Below are 15,604 nucleotides of genomic sequence, written 5' to 3'. Positions count from 1 at the left end.
TTAAATATGATCTTTGTATTAGAGTTCCCCAGAAAGACAAAACCAATAGGGCATCAGATAGATAGATAGATAGATAGATAGATAGATAGATAGATAGATAAGAGGGGACTTATTAGGGGTATTCGTTCATGTAATTATGTAAGCTGAGGAATTCCACAATATGCCCTCTGCAAGCTGCAGAACCAGGAAAGCCAGTGGTGTAGCTCTCATTCCAAGGCTGAAGGCCTGAGAACCTGTGGGTGTTTGTGCAAGTCCTGGAGTCCAAAGACTGGAGAACCTGGAGTTCTGTTATCCAAAGGCAGGAGAAAGAGGGTGTCCCAACTGCAGGAGAGAGAGAGAGAAACAGAGGGGGAGAGAGAGAGAGAATTCACCTTTCCTCTGACCTTTTGTTCTAACCGGGCTCTCAGCTGATTGGATGATGTCCACCCACCTTGAATGGATGTGGATCTTCTTTACTCAGCCCACTGATTCAAACGCCAATCTCTTCTGTAACAACCACACAGACATAGGCCAAAGTCATGCCCTATCAGCTATCTGAGTATTCTTTAATCTAGTCAAGTTAACAACTAAAATTAACATCAGCATCTCCTGGTGTATAAGTTAAGGTACCAGAATTTCCAAACCAATTAGACCACAGCATTTTTCAAAGCAAAAATTTTGTTCTGCATTTGGGCCTTTATGTATATATGTGTGATTATGTACACACATGTATGTATGCATGCCTCTATCTAACTATTTATCTATCTATAGCTGTATGGAAAGTTGGGCTCAAAGCTTGTCACCTTTTTGGGGTGTATAATCACATATGTGCTGGTGAGTTTGTAATCAGTAAAAACTTCATAAGATACTTTATCAACAAAAGATGTTGCTGGTAACAAATGAACAGATCCTTTCAAATTTTAGCAAGAAGCGATCAAACTATTTCTCTCTTTAAGATGAATGTTACAGCAGATATAGGCTGTATTTCAAGAATCTGATCTAGTACAGTAGAAATTGAAAAATAGTTTGGAAAGTAAAAAATGAAACAGATACAAGGTGCTTATCAGCAGATAAAGTGTGGTCTAGAAATTATTGCCCAGAATTTTTGAATTGAAAAATATATATCAAAGCATTCTGTGAATTCTGGAAATGACTTGGAGGTAAGGGAGAGGAAATTTCCTTTTAGGAATAGATTATACCTCTCTAGCAAATATTAACATACAACCAAACCATCCTGAAGATAGGCTTGAGGAACATGCCACAATAGACTGTAAGAGTGGGAAGTAGGATTTGAACTCAAGTCTCTCTGATTCTAAAACCTGAATATTCAATGTTATCTGTAGAAGTGAGATGTTGGGTCTCAAAAACACAATGCTCTAATTCCTGATTCCCATCCTAACACTACCACGTCTCACTATAATACTGTCACTATGACTAAAGTCTTATAATGTGATTCACAAAGCTTTGTTAAGTATCACAGAATACGTTCCTGGAGGAAAAATGATAAAGGATATTTTTCCTGTTCTTTGAAATTAAAAAATAAAAAAAGAGAAATCCTACTTGTAGAACTTTGACATTTTTGTGCTATAAATACTCCCATCATGGCTGATTTATAGCTACCAGCATTTTTTTGACTAGCTTGCCAAATTCCTGAAAATTTAGTAATTGGCTCATATGAACCAGCAAGAACCCAGTGATCCCTGGAAGAATGCTTCTTAAAAAAAAATACACCACTCTAATACATCACTGGAACAATGCTTCTTTTTTAAAAAAAATTGTAGGGAAGATGCTCTCGCTTAATTTGAATGCTTTACTATTATTGTAGACCAATCACCATGGCTAGGTATGTCTTGTGTCCCTCCTTCACCAGCTGGGTGGGCATTGAGATGGAAAGTTCACCAGACCCGCATGCCTGATGTTAATGAGAAACAGTCCTCTGAATGTCCGGCAGAAGAGAAATGTGAATTGGATAAACAAAATTCAAGGATGTGCTATACAATCCCTGAGAGAAACACAGGGTATGCAAATATATAACTATTAAGAATCTGTAAATATGACCACAGTAATTGCAAAGAAGAACTGAAGGTGATGAGGTATTTTAAAGGTCCATTTCTTGATATGGAAAACAGAGATATATTAGAGAACATTACTTACCCGTATGAGTTAAATTTTTAAATACCTTGAGCATGGTCATGTTCTTTAAGACAAAGTACAGAAATGGGCCCAGTGTTCTCTTCCCCAGAAATACGATACTAGGGCCATTTAGAGTGAAACACACAGTAAATATATTGCTTGTTTAAGGACTGTTGAGATTGTGAATATGAGTTTTCCAATCAGCGTAAACACAGGTGTATTGTAGACACTTTTGTCCCCAGCAGTTCTGTCACTATAGGCTCTACCTTTGAAGCTTTGTTTTGATCATTTTTTGGCTCTAAAAAGAATTTTCTTTTCTGTTCTGTTATTCTTTATTCTGCTTCTTTGATGTGGGGCTCGAATGTCATGTTGCAAAAGCACATTTCTCAGGCTTAAGGAAAAGACAATTCTCAGCACCTACATATATGGCGCCATTGAACAGTTTCTTTTTTTCCAATTAATCCAAAGAGAGTTAAGATGCATTGCTTCCTCTATTCATCAAGGTGATTGTCAATTGAAAAGGGAAAAAAAATAGCAAACGAAGCCAACACTCTTCAGAAAATCTTAGCAAAGAAAAAAGGAAGAAAAAAAAGAATAAAAGCCAGGAAGAGAGGAAACTCTTCAGAAAGCATCTAGAATTTAGAGTGAAAGTTTTAATTATCCTGATAGAGTGTCCAATGTTTTAATGTATATTTAAGACCAAAGAATGAAAAGAACATTATTGAGCATGTTCTTTAAATGTTTTATTTCAACTTAATTTTGAACTGCTCATAAGAACTTGCTGGCATTCAAAGCAGAGGAAAAAAAGCAAAGATGTTCCTTGCGTTATTAATAAAAAAAAATAAGAAACAACTTAGATGTATAAATAGAGAGGATGTTTAAGTAAATTATGGTGTATCCACTGAATAAAAATTAGGCAGGCATTTAAAATCATTTCTGAAAATTTTATAAATAATTGATAAACACTTCTGTTTTATATTGAGTATAAAAAGCATCATTCAAACTCTCATATTTAATATATAAATGTTCATAATAGCTTTATTCTTAATACCAAAAAACTAGGAACAATTCAAATGTTCCTCAGAAGGTAAGTAACAAACTGTTTTAAATTCATACAATGGAATACTACTCAGTGATGAAAAGAACAAACTATGGATGCATGAATAAATCTCAGAAACATTATGCCAAGTGAATAAAAGCCAGGCACAAACAGTGACAACTCTGTGTTTCCATATACGAATTTTTAGAGTAGACAAGTCTAATCTATGGCAACAAAAAGCAGATCAGTGATAGCGAGGGGCACGGTTTGAGAGAGGCTTCCCTGCAGAGGGATACAAGGGACCATTTTGGGGTGATATACATGTTTTATATCTTGATAGGGATGGTGGTTACATGAGTATTTTTTTTTAACAAAATGTTACCAAGTTGTATAACATTTATAAATTTTATTGTAATATAATACCCTCAACAAAATTGATTTTAAAATTGAATATATTGTCTTAGTCCATCCAGGCTTCTATAACAAAATATGTAAACTGGGTAGTTTATAAACAATGGAAATTTATTTTTTACGGTTCTAGATGCTAGGAAGTCCGTACTCCAGGTGCTAGCATATTTGGTGTCTGGTGAGGGTCCATTGTCTGATCCATAGATGGTATCTTCTTGCTGTGTCCTCATGTGAGAAGGAGTAAACAAGAGATTGGGCCTATTTTATAATGGCGCTAATTCCATCCATAAGGACTCGCCACTCATGACTTAATCGTCTCCCAAAGGGGCTACCTCCTAATACGATCACCTTGGAGATTAGGGTTTCAACATATAAATTTGGGGGTAACACAAGTATCAACCCATAGTACAGTATAATTCAATTTTGTAAAATAAGCAGGAAACTCTACATAGAAAAATACTATAAGGAACATTAATAAGTATTAAAATATTTGTAGTCAGTATCCCTAGGTATGTCATTAAGAGTAATTTTTTTTCTTTCTCCTATTTGACTGAATTGTTAAAATCGCTACTGAAAGCGTACGCTTTTTATTTATCCATCTACTGTATCTATTTTTCCTTTGGTCCTTTGTTTGTCCATCTGTCCATCCATCTATCCATCTATCCTCTTTTACCTTCCTAAATTATTACTGTGATGAAGAACTTTAGTAACAGGTATATATAGATATATAATTCTTTTAAGTGTGCTTGCAAACCCCTAGCGTTGTAACAGTTCAGCTTCACAATGATTTAACCAGAGGATACCTCCTTGGTTAATTTCGTGGGCATGCCTGCCTCTCCACCCTCTCCCCCACCCCCATTTGGGCAGTCACTTCAGGGAAAAGTAATAAAATACTTGATTTATTTTAAAAGAGTCAGGCTTATTGACTGTTTAGAATGCTTTGATCATTCATTTTGTCAGGATCAAAGAATAGGGACTATTGATTACCTAGTGTTCTATGCAGACCTGCTTGTATGACACAAAGATTACTTGAATAGCATCGATTGTTGTTTCTTGAGTCACAAAGAAAATGGAAATGGTTCTCCTGGGAGGCTGTCATTCTAAACAACAGCACTAACATCAACTACTATCATCTCCCCAAAAAATCATTTTAAAAGGGATAATATTTGTTTTGAAATAATTTGGAGTTCTTACATATTTATAAAAGACTTTTAAACAGAATAACTCTTGAGATACAGCCACCTTGTGGGGTAAATAGGAGAAGTATTATAGATCTGTCTTTTAGAAGAAGATTGAGGCTCAGGAGCCTCGTCGCAAAATTAAATGTCAGAGCTAGCATTCAAGTCCAGGACTCGAAATATTATTTCCACTACACTACACTGTTTGTCTTAATAAATTTAAAATTGTCCCCTCTCTTTTTTTTTTCCATGTTGGCATTCATTAAAGTTTTCTTTTCTTCTGGTTAAATGAACAGAAAAAGATTCTCATGGCAGCTTTTGTTGTGGTTATTACATATTAAGATTTTTTCTCTTGCTCAGTTTAGAGGTGGGGAAAATTAAATGTAGCCTATTAAAACTTACAAATATTTTTGGGCAAGATTCATCAAATTTCCTGAAATTAGACTCAAAGACATTAAATTGGTTTGAACGTGGTTTTCTTTCTCTGGCCAAAGTGTCAGTATTTCAGATCCATCAGAAACCTGACTGATTTATGAATGTGGATTATTGGCAAGGGGCTAGGCATAGTGGTTAAACTATCAACACAATTTCCGTGAAGCATTTAAACCTAAGCATCTATGATTTGCGTAGAGAAATGAGTTCTCATTCTTGACTCTACAGTATATTCAGTTTGCATAATCAATCTTTGTTAGGATACAAAGTTTTCTCCAGAAAATCTTTTGTTCCCCAGGAAAACAATTTTTGCTGTCAGATAAATCAGTGATAAAAGGAGACATATTTTAGCAAAACATTTGTTTTATAGATTTCATGTTTACATATCCAGAAACATGATTCCTTTTTTTATTGTCACAAACACTTTTTCTCATTTAAAACAAAACAAAACTTTTAGCTGTGCTGCTCGTTAAGAAAGTAAATGAGAATATTTGAAAGATAAAGCAGTCACTTTTTCATTATTAGAGAGGCTAAGACACCATGAAATATTAACGCTGTTAGCAGAGTAGAATCCTAACCCAGATCATCTAGGTTTGGGATTTTTAATTAACTAACTTTGCGTTTTCGAATGTAATACAAATCAAAGACGCCAAAATCAGTTCATGGGAAGAGGGAAACACTGTTTCTAAATTATTAAAGAAAGCCAAGAGAAACTGCCTATGGACAATTGGCTTAATCTAAGAGTTCATCGTTTTCTGCCTGAAGTTTCACTGAGCAGATGTTCCATTTTTCTCATTTTTCTTATCTTCTTGAAACATAATTTAAAAAACATCTAGGGGAAAATTTGAAATTTCATGAAGGATGATGGTTTATGCCGCATCTTATGCCTTTATGTCCTGCTATGTAAAATGAGAATATTAATAATGGCTGCCATGGTGTTATAAAGCTCAAGCAACCACAAGGCACCGGTCATAGATATGCTCAAAAGTGTTTGTTGTTATTCTTATTAAAATATTTTTTATAGTCTATTAACTAATGCAATAACAAATGGATTTTTTTTTTACCTTTGAAGATGCACGTGGCTGTATGTAGATATATCTATATCTACATATACACACATACACGTATATGTATAATTTTTTTAAAGGAAGTCTTTTTATTGTTGCTGGTGCTAATCAACAGTTTCAGTGAAATTCAAATACAGAAAAAGTAACTAACTTACCTGCACAGAGACCGGAGGTAGATGAGAAAACAGTTCTTGTCATCACAGAGGAGACTGAGTGAGGCCTCTGGACTCAGCCTGTATTTGCAGCAATCATTTCACAAGTAAATGGAGCCTTCAATGTGTGAATGGACAGACAGATAGTACAGAGTCTATTTTATTATAATGAAGGGTAAGCCCAGTTGGAGTAACCTATGTGCTGCCAGACCTCATTTTCTCATGACTGTATAATCTTTCATAGCATTGTTTAAGGATTATTGTTTTAAGCCCCTATGGAATCTTGTGGAGACTAGGGTATGTGAATTAGCAAAAAGAAACCCCAAAGCTCTAGATTTAAGAATTGCCAGAAGGCCATTCATTAGGAGCCTGGACAATATCAGAGTTCTTGAAATATGGTTACTAAAGACTTCACTAGATCAAAGGATTTCTTTTTCTTAAGGTTTGTATGATGTTTTATATTTTCTTTCATAGACATTTCCTGTCTGACTTTCCAGTTATGAGTTTGCACTCCCATCCCTTGCTTATTGAAAATCCACAAACTGTGGAGTGTAGAAACTATTTGGAAGAAGGTCAGAGAAAAAACTTGCTTCTCTAATCATGCACCAGAAGTGGCTTCTGCAGATATAAAAAGAAAAGACTAATCTGACTGCTCCTCATTCACAGTCTTTACTCATGGAGGCTGTGTTTTAATAGAGGGACAACTCAGAGTCATGGCCTCATTTTTTGCTAGGCTAAGATGTGTCATATAGGAAGGGTGGGACTTATGTTGAACACAGAAAATCTCTCAAATGAGAGAGACAACCACAGCAGTGCATATCTTGTACCTACTAAGTATTCAGTATTTATTGAATAAACTAATAAATAGTGAAAGACTCATAGTATCTTGCCTCAGCTTTTTCTCTGAGCCTTAGGTTTCTCTTTTATATGTGGTATGAAGCAGATCAGGGCTATATACAATTTTTGGGGATGGGAATATTCTCGTCAGCTCCTATCCCACATGTCAGCTGATTGGCCAAGCCATCATCACCGCACCAGGATGCATTCAAACCTGGCACTGAATATTCAATCTTTGCAATACAGTGACATTCCTCTGGGTATCTGTGTTCAGACAGGAGCCCAGCCAGTTGTTGGGAAGGCAATGGTTGCCTACAGAGAGGAAGGAAAAGCGAAAAGAGAATATGGGAGCATGTTTATTCTCCCCGGGGGAAAGGTCTTTGGGAAGCCAGGCAATGTGTAGGGCCTTAGTCCAGAGAGTTGTGACTCAGCAAAGGGCTCAAGTCCCAGCGGGAAGCTGAGGCAGAAGTCCAGGCCATGTGGACCAGGCCCAGAATGCCGAAGGAAGAAGAGGACTACCATTTGGTCAGGCCCCAGGCGCCCACACTCACACCAGGTGTACCAGGTTCTGAATTTATAGCTCAACAGCTATTTTCAGACCCCTCCTGCTAGTAGAGGCATGCCTCCTTGCATACTGCCTGCTTGGGTTTAGGAAGTAGGTGGAGTTTTCTGCAGGTGGAAAAGCACAGCTGAAAAGGGAGACAGAAAGCAGCTCTCACAGACACAGAGCAGCATCCTTTCCGTGGTGCTAATTTGAAGAACTCTTTCGGAAAGGTTGACTTGAGGGTGGTTGCGCAGCCAGAGAGATGACGGCGAAATGGATGTTTTCTCCAGTCTGGATAACAGTGCAGGCTACACTGAGACTTACAAAATCACCTGCTGGGGGATTCATGTCAATGTATCCCACTCTTCCTCCTCAAAAACAAAAAATAAGGTAGAGGGTTATTTAAAAATATTTCTGACCAAAGACATGCACACAGAGTCTAGAAGAATGACCACCTGGCAGGCAGTTATGGCAAATCACATGTTAGTTTCATGCAATCTGAAATATAGCTGGATCCAACTGGACAAGGTACAACAAATGAATAAATATACAGAAATAAAACGAGATTGAAAAACTTTAACATTAGCGTCTATCATTGGACATTTGTCTGACCTCAAATCTCAGCCAAAATAAAAAGCCCAAACATTCCAATGCAGCTGAGGAAATTTTTCCATGGGTAAGGGCCAGTCAAGGTACAAGCCTAGTCACCTTATACTTTGGCTCAACTCCTACCTAAGAATCCAAATCCCAGACACTTGGGTTGCATGTGGCAGGTCAGGACATTCCCAGTAAGGCCCTTCAGGTCTTTCTCCAGCTGAGAAGCTACCTTAATGGAGTCGACAGACAAAGACACAAAGGTATCTTTGAAGTTTGTATTTTATTTGATTTCCAGCTATTGCAAAAAAGTGTTCTTAATCTCCATATATAGGCACATTGCAGGGTTATAGCTTCAACATTCGAATTCCGGAGGATACGACTCCGTCCATAACTCTTTAAATGAGTTTGATTTTGCAAAGGCAAGTGGGAGATGATAGCCGTGGAAACTAGAACTTAATTCTAATAGAATAAGTTCCAAATGGAACTTGAGGACTGAAAATAGTAATGACCTATGTGTACCTTTCCATTTTTTCTCAAACACCTTCCTATAAATGTTTTTTTTAAATAAAATTCATGACAACCATGAGAGGTAAATTGGAAAAATATTATTATCCCTGTTTGGCAGGCAAGAAACCTGAAGGGGTGATGAGGGTGTGTAAAATGACTTGCCTAAAGTGAATCTGAGAGCTCAGAGGCCCTGGGATCACCATGCAGACCCTGCTGTATGCTTTCCATGGCCTTGTCTCCATCGCTTGTCTTTCCTTTGCAAGCTGCTGGTAAAATATTTTTCAGATGTCCCACAATGACGCAACAGAACAAATATCTATAGCAATCCCAGACACCAGCAGTTATTTAAAATGAGTAATATGAAATCATGCCCCAAAAGGTTGAGGCTCTGTAAGTTATTTCACTCTTGCTATAATTTCATTCTCAAAATATTTTCTGGGCACAGTTCCTCAAGTAAATGGAAGAAAAATACCCTGGAGGAAGATAAAACTTTAGTGTGAAATCTATTGTATTTTTTTTTTTTTAAGAAAAATGAGCAAAGTTCAGAGAGAAACAGGAAAATTGAGCACCTGGTGTGAAGAGGGAAGTTTTCTTGTATGAAGTCTTTAGATGGTCCGTAAGAATATGCTAGTAGGATCTGGTTTGAAATATTCCCAAGGGCAAGGTGCAGCCTCTCTGAGATTTTCTGGATAATGCATTCATGAGAACACCTGCCTTGTCCTTCAGAGTTTTCTCTAAACTCAGATCAGCCTCACTGGTTCATCCTTCCTCTTACTCCTCCCATTTAGGCTGATCAAGGCACTGCTTCCTTGATCATCAGTCTGCTCTTCTGGATTAACCCATGTAGATTCCAGAAAGGGAAAACCAGAGAGATAAGCCAGTGGTTCTCTGATGTTTCCAGCAGGGGCGACAGGAGGTTTCTTCTAGATGCCAGTCCCATGTTCTAGTGATCCCATGTCATACACAGTCCTATGAATTCTGCTTCACAGCAATGGACTGACTTTTATTCTCTTAGCAAAAGGTTTCTCTCCTATAACCTTTTGTTCATTTGTTTGTCTTTGCTTTTATTCTTTTTCTGTCAATAAGAATATGTGACAAACTTTCAGTTTAGAAATAATTTACCAACCTGAGCGCGTGGGGTATTATCACACACAAGATTGTGTTGGTATATTGAAGAGAACTGAGTGCTGTGGTGTTCTCAGTTCTGCCCTATGTTATATAGCTGTATTCTATAGATTTGTTCTGAGTGGAGAAATCAGTGGAAGTGGGGGTTGAGCTTTATTGTTAATCCATAGTCATAGTACTCTCCAAATAATAGCATTTACCAGACCTGCCACGTGTCTGGCAATTATATTTTGTGTCAATTGATACTCTGCTTGTAGGCCTGCTCAAAAATGTCCTACCTGTGTTACTTAGCTAAGGACCCTACATAACAGAGCTCAGGGAAAATGAGCTGATTGAAAAATAAAAGCTGCTATTTACTGAGCATCTGCCAGGGGTCAGGTCTCTAACTATTTTACATTCATTATCTCAATTCACACTCACATCCATTCTGTCAGGTGAACACTGTCATCTCTGTTTCACCAAAGGGAAAACTGAACCTCAGAAATGCCAAGCATTTTCTCACAATTACTCAGTGGCAGAGCTAGGACTGGAACCCAGGACTTTTCCAACACCTAGCATCTAAACCAGACATTGCACTCCTGCCCCTAGAAGGGCTTTGTTACCATCCAGTTGCAGCATTTACTGGCCTGTGGTCATTCTGTCAAGTGGAGTCTTAACACCTCAATAGTTTGGGGTAAGCAGTTTATTTACACCAACTTGACTAATTGCCTTTGAAATATCTAAAATCTTTCTTCATCAATCCTACAATGTTAAATCAAGTAATTAATCTGGTGCTTTGAAAAGCAAGTTGTGATTAAAATTTCAGACAGCTGTATAATATAGTGGTGCTCCATGTTATTCTTACTTCAGAGCATGTGATCAGTGGGAAATGGGTGTCCTGGAATTGCAGATAAACTGTGGTTCTGACAGCAGAATTGAAGCCCATTATCAACTTGGAGAAAATTCACTGTTCATTACCAGAAAGATTACAGATTGATTCTATCTGTCCTACAAACTACATTTTTTAACATTTTAAAATAAATTGTTACACAAACATATAACAATATCGATGGAATGCAAAAGAAAGAGAAAATTACCCACGATCCTGACACATTTTTTAAAAATCTGTTTTCATTTCTCTTTATTCCTTTCTAGTCCTGCTCCCTATATGTAATTTTTACAGTGTTCAAACCTAGCAGAGGTATAATTTTGTATTCTATTTATGTTCTTTCAATACACATCAGAGCAGAAGCTTTTCCCATGTGTTTTCGGACTCTTCAAGTGCTGCACCTGTGAAAGGGCAGTGCCTAGTTCCAGCTGAGGCCAGGCTTTGGGCAGCTTTCCGGCCCAGGAAGGCAAATAGAAATGGTTCATGAGAGGAGCTGTTTGCTGCTTTTGCTCCCTATTATGTTTCAATATATCCATGTTGAGAAATGTGGCTATAGTTCATTCCTTTTAACAGCACGGAAGTATTTCACAGTATGAATATGCCACAGTTCACTTACATCCAGGGAAAAATCTGAGCAGATGGCTAGGTCTGGGTCTGCCCAAGGAAATAATTCTGTACTCAAAATCTGGATTAAGGATCAGCTCCTGAAGCCTGAAAGCCTTGTAGAAGAGTGTTACTGTAGAGGTGAGGGAAGAGAAAGGGAAGTGCCCAATAAGCAAGCCAGGCTGGAAACCAAAGATGGATGCTGGGGAAAGGAGGACATGTTTTAAGAGGAGGGTCCAGTTAGAGTTGGGAGAAAGGAAGTGAGTGCAGTGATTTCTTAGCCTTGAGGTCCAGGCAAATCATCACTAGCTAGGACAGTCATACTTTATTGTTTTACTTATATCTGGGTTCACATAGTTCACTGTACCTTTCTTTCTTGTTTTTTTAATTTCTGTCTTTTAAAAAATGAGAAACAAAGTAAACGTTGTAAAATATTAAAAACATTCAGAGTTATAATGGATACCATAATAAACACCCATGCACTCACCACACAGCCTGATCATGTGTTAAAATGTTGTCATATTTGCCTCAGATATTTGCAAGCACTCAAACATTGGAGAGTTTAATCCACATGTGTTGTTCTTCTCCAACCAAATTTTCATTCCTCTTATGTAGAAGTAACTGCTATTCTGAAGTTTCTGTTTTTCCCATGCATGCTTTTAGAACATAGCGTGTGTGAATCTAAATAATATTGTTTTACAAATTTCATACTATATACAAATAATATACGGTTTGTGTTCTTCTACAACTTAATTATCTAGAGTTCCCTCATTTTAACTGTTGCGCATTATTTTGTTGTATGAACATACCAGCCTATTTCCTTTAGATAGACAGTTATGTTGTTTTTAGGTTTTTGCTGTTTAAAATGTTGTAGTTAACATCCTTAGGCATGTTTCCTTGTATATGCCAACACTGATGGGTTGAAGCAATTATTTGGTGATACCAAATTGCCCTCCGAAGTGTTTATTTCACCACATTCTCATTAATGCTTGGCATTGGCCACTTTTTACATCTTTGCTGATATGATTGATGTGAAGCAGTATCTCATTTTGGTTTATTATCATTTCCCTGTCTACTAGTGAGGTTAAGCATCTTTTTATAAGTTTATTATCAATTCTGATTCTTCTTCCGTGAAGTCTCTGTTTATATCCTCTTACTTCTTTTCCATTAGGTTGTTCAATGTTTTCATAATTACTAATAGGAGTTCTTAAATCTAAATATTAATCTTTATCAATTACAAGAGTTGAAAGTATCTCTTTTTGGTCTGTTCTTTGTCTTTTAATCTTACATAGAGAGACTTTGAACAGATATTCTGATGTTTTTCAGAGTAGCAGTCTTTTTTAAAAAAATTATTATTGTGTTTTAATGACTAGTTTAAGAATATTTACTCTACCCTGACATAAGAAAAAATGTTTAAAAGAATTTTTAAGAGTTTAAAGTGTTTGTTTTTATATTTAGATTTTAAATCCACATGAAACTTTGTTTTGTGTATAGTGTAAAATAGCCATCTGATCTTATTGGATTTTTTTCATGTAGATTGTCAGTTTCACCCATCTATTGCTCTCTGATATGTGATGCCACCTTTGTCAAATAGGTTTTCCGTTAGGAATAGATCTGTTTGAGGGCCCTCTAATCTGTTCTACTGGTCCACTGTCTACTTGTGCTCCAGTACATTCTGTCTTCAGTACTAGAGCTTTACAATAAGCCTTGATTTAAAGTCTCCCAAACTCATTTCTCAAAATTATCTTAGTTTTTATTTACTTCTGTGTCCTTTTTTCTTCCATATCAGTTTATGGTCACATGAACACAAAATTTTCCTACTTTTTTTTTTTCCAATTCTCATACCACATACTTCTTTGTTGTACTAAATTTCCTAGGACCTCCTGTATAATATTGAATGAAATTGTCCATAGTGAACATCCTCATGTTAGGACTGCTTCTGGAGTTTCAACATTAAGTAGAGAATTTGTTGTAAGTTTTTAGTGAATGGTATTTATTAGGTTAAAGAAATCCCGTTCTGTTGTGTTTTCTTAGAATTTTTTAAAAAATCAAGCACAGGTGTTAAATTGTATTGAATGTCATTTTTTGATTTATTATAATAATAATATGAAATTTTCCCTTTAATTTCCATTCTTAGGTTTTTTGAAGCTATATATCTTCATAGTTAATAAAAATTCATGATTGATAATGTTATAGTACTTGTTTAACAAACTGCTGAATTCTATTTGCTAATATTTTAATTCATTTTTTGTTTAGAATTGAGATTGGTCTCTAATTTTGCTTGTTGGTTTAATTTGTAAAATTTTATTTTTCTTATAGTGTATATGTCTGCTTTGTTATATATTATACTTGTACCATAAAACAAATCAGATAGCATTTTTTCCCCAATTGAATACAATTTTTTAGGATTAAGATTTTCTGTTGAAAGAAGATTTATTAAAGCATTGTGAAAACTTTTAGGAAAAGAATAAATAATCAATTGTTCCTGGAATGGTTTAGAGTAGGATTTTTTATTACTGATTTTAATTTTAATAATGGTTATTAATTCTTAGAATTTTTCTTGAGTCATTTTAAAACAATATTTCTAGAAAGTAACTCCAGAAAATTTTAGAAAATCCATCTTGGCCTTCAAGATTTTTAGAATAAAATTATTATAGTATTTTCTTATTGTAACTATAGGCATTTCTTTTTCATTCAAGTCAAGGATTATTTGTTGGTGACTTTTCTTTAGTTCTTGATCACTCTTGTCAAAGATTATCTCTGTTGTGTCAGAAATGTTTCAGTGCCACCTCTCACATTGAATCGTTTGCTCTTTTACCATGAATACCACAGGTGGTTACCAGGTAATACATTTTTTTTCAAAAGGAATTATGAGATCAAATGCATGAGCTTTTAATATGTCAGTGTTTAATGTGAATTATCAAAAGGCGAGTTTCATGGGTAATATTTCCCATTGATATGTTTGGCTGTGTCCCCACCCAAATCTCATCTTGAATTGTAGCTCCCATAATTGTCACATGCCATGGGAGGGACCCAGCGGAAGGTAATTTAATAGTGGGGGTGGTTACCTCGATGCTGTTCTCATGATAGTGAGTGAGTTCTCATGAGAGCTGATGGTTTTATAAGCATATGGCATTTCCCTTTCTGGCACTTCTCCTTGCTGTTGCTTCCTCTTCCTCCATGAGTGTTAGTTTCCTGAGGTCTCCCTAGCCATGCTGAACTGTGAGTCAATTAAACCTCTTTCCTTTATAAATTACCCAGTCTCAGGTATATCTTTATGAGCAGCATGAGTACAGACTAATAACCCATGCATATTTCATGATGGAAAATATTTACTTTAAGGATCATTTTATGTGGCTAGCATTCCATAAAAACATCCGGAAAATCTTGTTTTGTCTAAATCATTTTATAAATGAGTAAACTCATGTAGACTCCAATAAGCTAAATCCTTTGATTAAAGCCATCATATTGTATCTCTCCTTCACTAATGCACTGGGCTCACAGAAATGAATGCAACATTCACAATTTGTGAAACAGATGACTGACTGGTCTTTTTCTCATTTCTTTATAAAATATTAAGAAAAATCATTGTTGAAATCCAGATCTTTAAAAGTACTAGATTGCAATAATTTAGATGATAAGAACTTTATAATTTAACATGAGCTAGAAATGACAAAGTTAACTCCAGTCATTACTTATAAGGAGAGAACCTTAATACTAGAGTGGGGAATGGGAGTCCCTGAATTATATTTGTCTTATCGCCTATCAGCCCTGCATCATTACTAGAGTGTCAGTACTTCTGTTAATAAGGCATTATACCGTAGAAGTGTTGAGGCCAAAAAATATCGATTGCGAGTCACAGATATTAATGAAACAAGGATAACGGAGGAGGTAATATCCAAAATAGAATATATAATAATAATAATAAAGACTCCTAATATTGAGCCAAAATATACCATTTTATGTACATTATTGCAGGTATTGACATTTTCAAAATCTACATGTTGTTAATAAAATCTACACAAGGATGCCAAACAATAAATAACTTGCTAAAAGACTAATATACCATCTATTTAGAAACATAGTGTAGAAAGAAGTCCAATTAAAAAGTCTACTATAGTCAGCAAGAAAATGA

The 15,604-nt window shown here is 35.9% G+C and overlaps 1 pseudogene across 1 annotated transcript in view; it reads right to left on the bottom strand.

Moving 5' to 3' along the window:
* Positions 1-15,604, bottom strand: part of LOC108282196 — a 56,475-nt pseudogene that overhangs the window by 17,823 nt on the left and 23,048 nt on the right. The window lies entirely within an intron of this gene.

This window comes from Cebus imitator, unplaced genomic scaffold (genome assembly GCF_001604975.1).
Source record: "Cebus imitator isolate Cc_AM_T3 unplaced genomic scaffold, Cebus_imitator-1.0 Scaffold236, whole genome shotgun sequence".
Lineage (NCBI taxonomy): Eukaryota > Metazoa > Chordata > Mammalia > Primates > Cebidae > Cebus > Cebus imitator.
The sequence above is the reverse complement of the archived record's forward strand: the minus strand, read 5'-3'. Positions and strand labels throughout refer to the sequence as shown.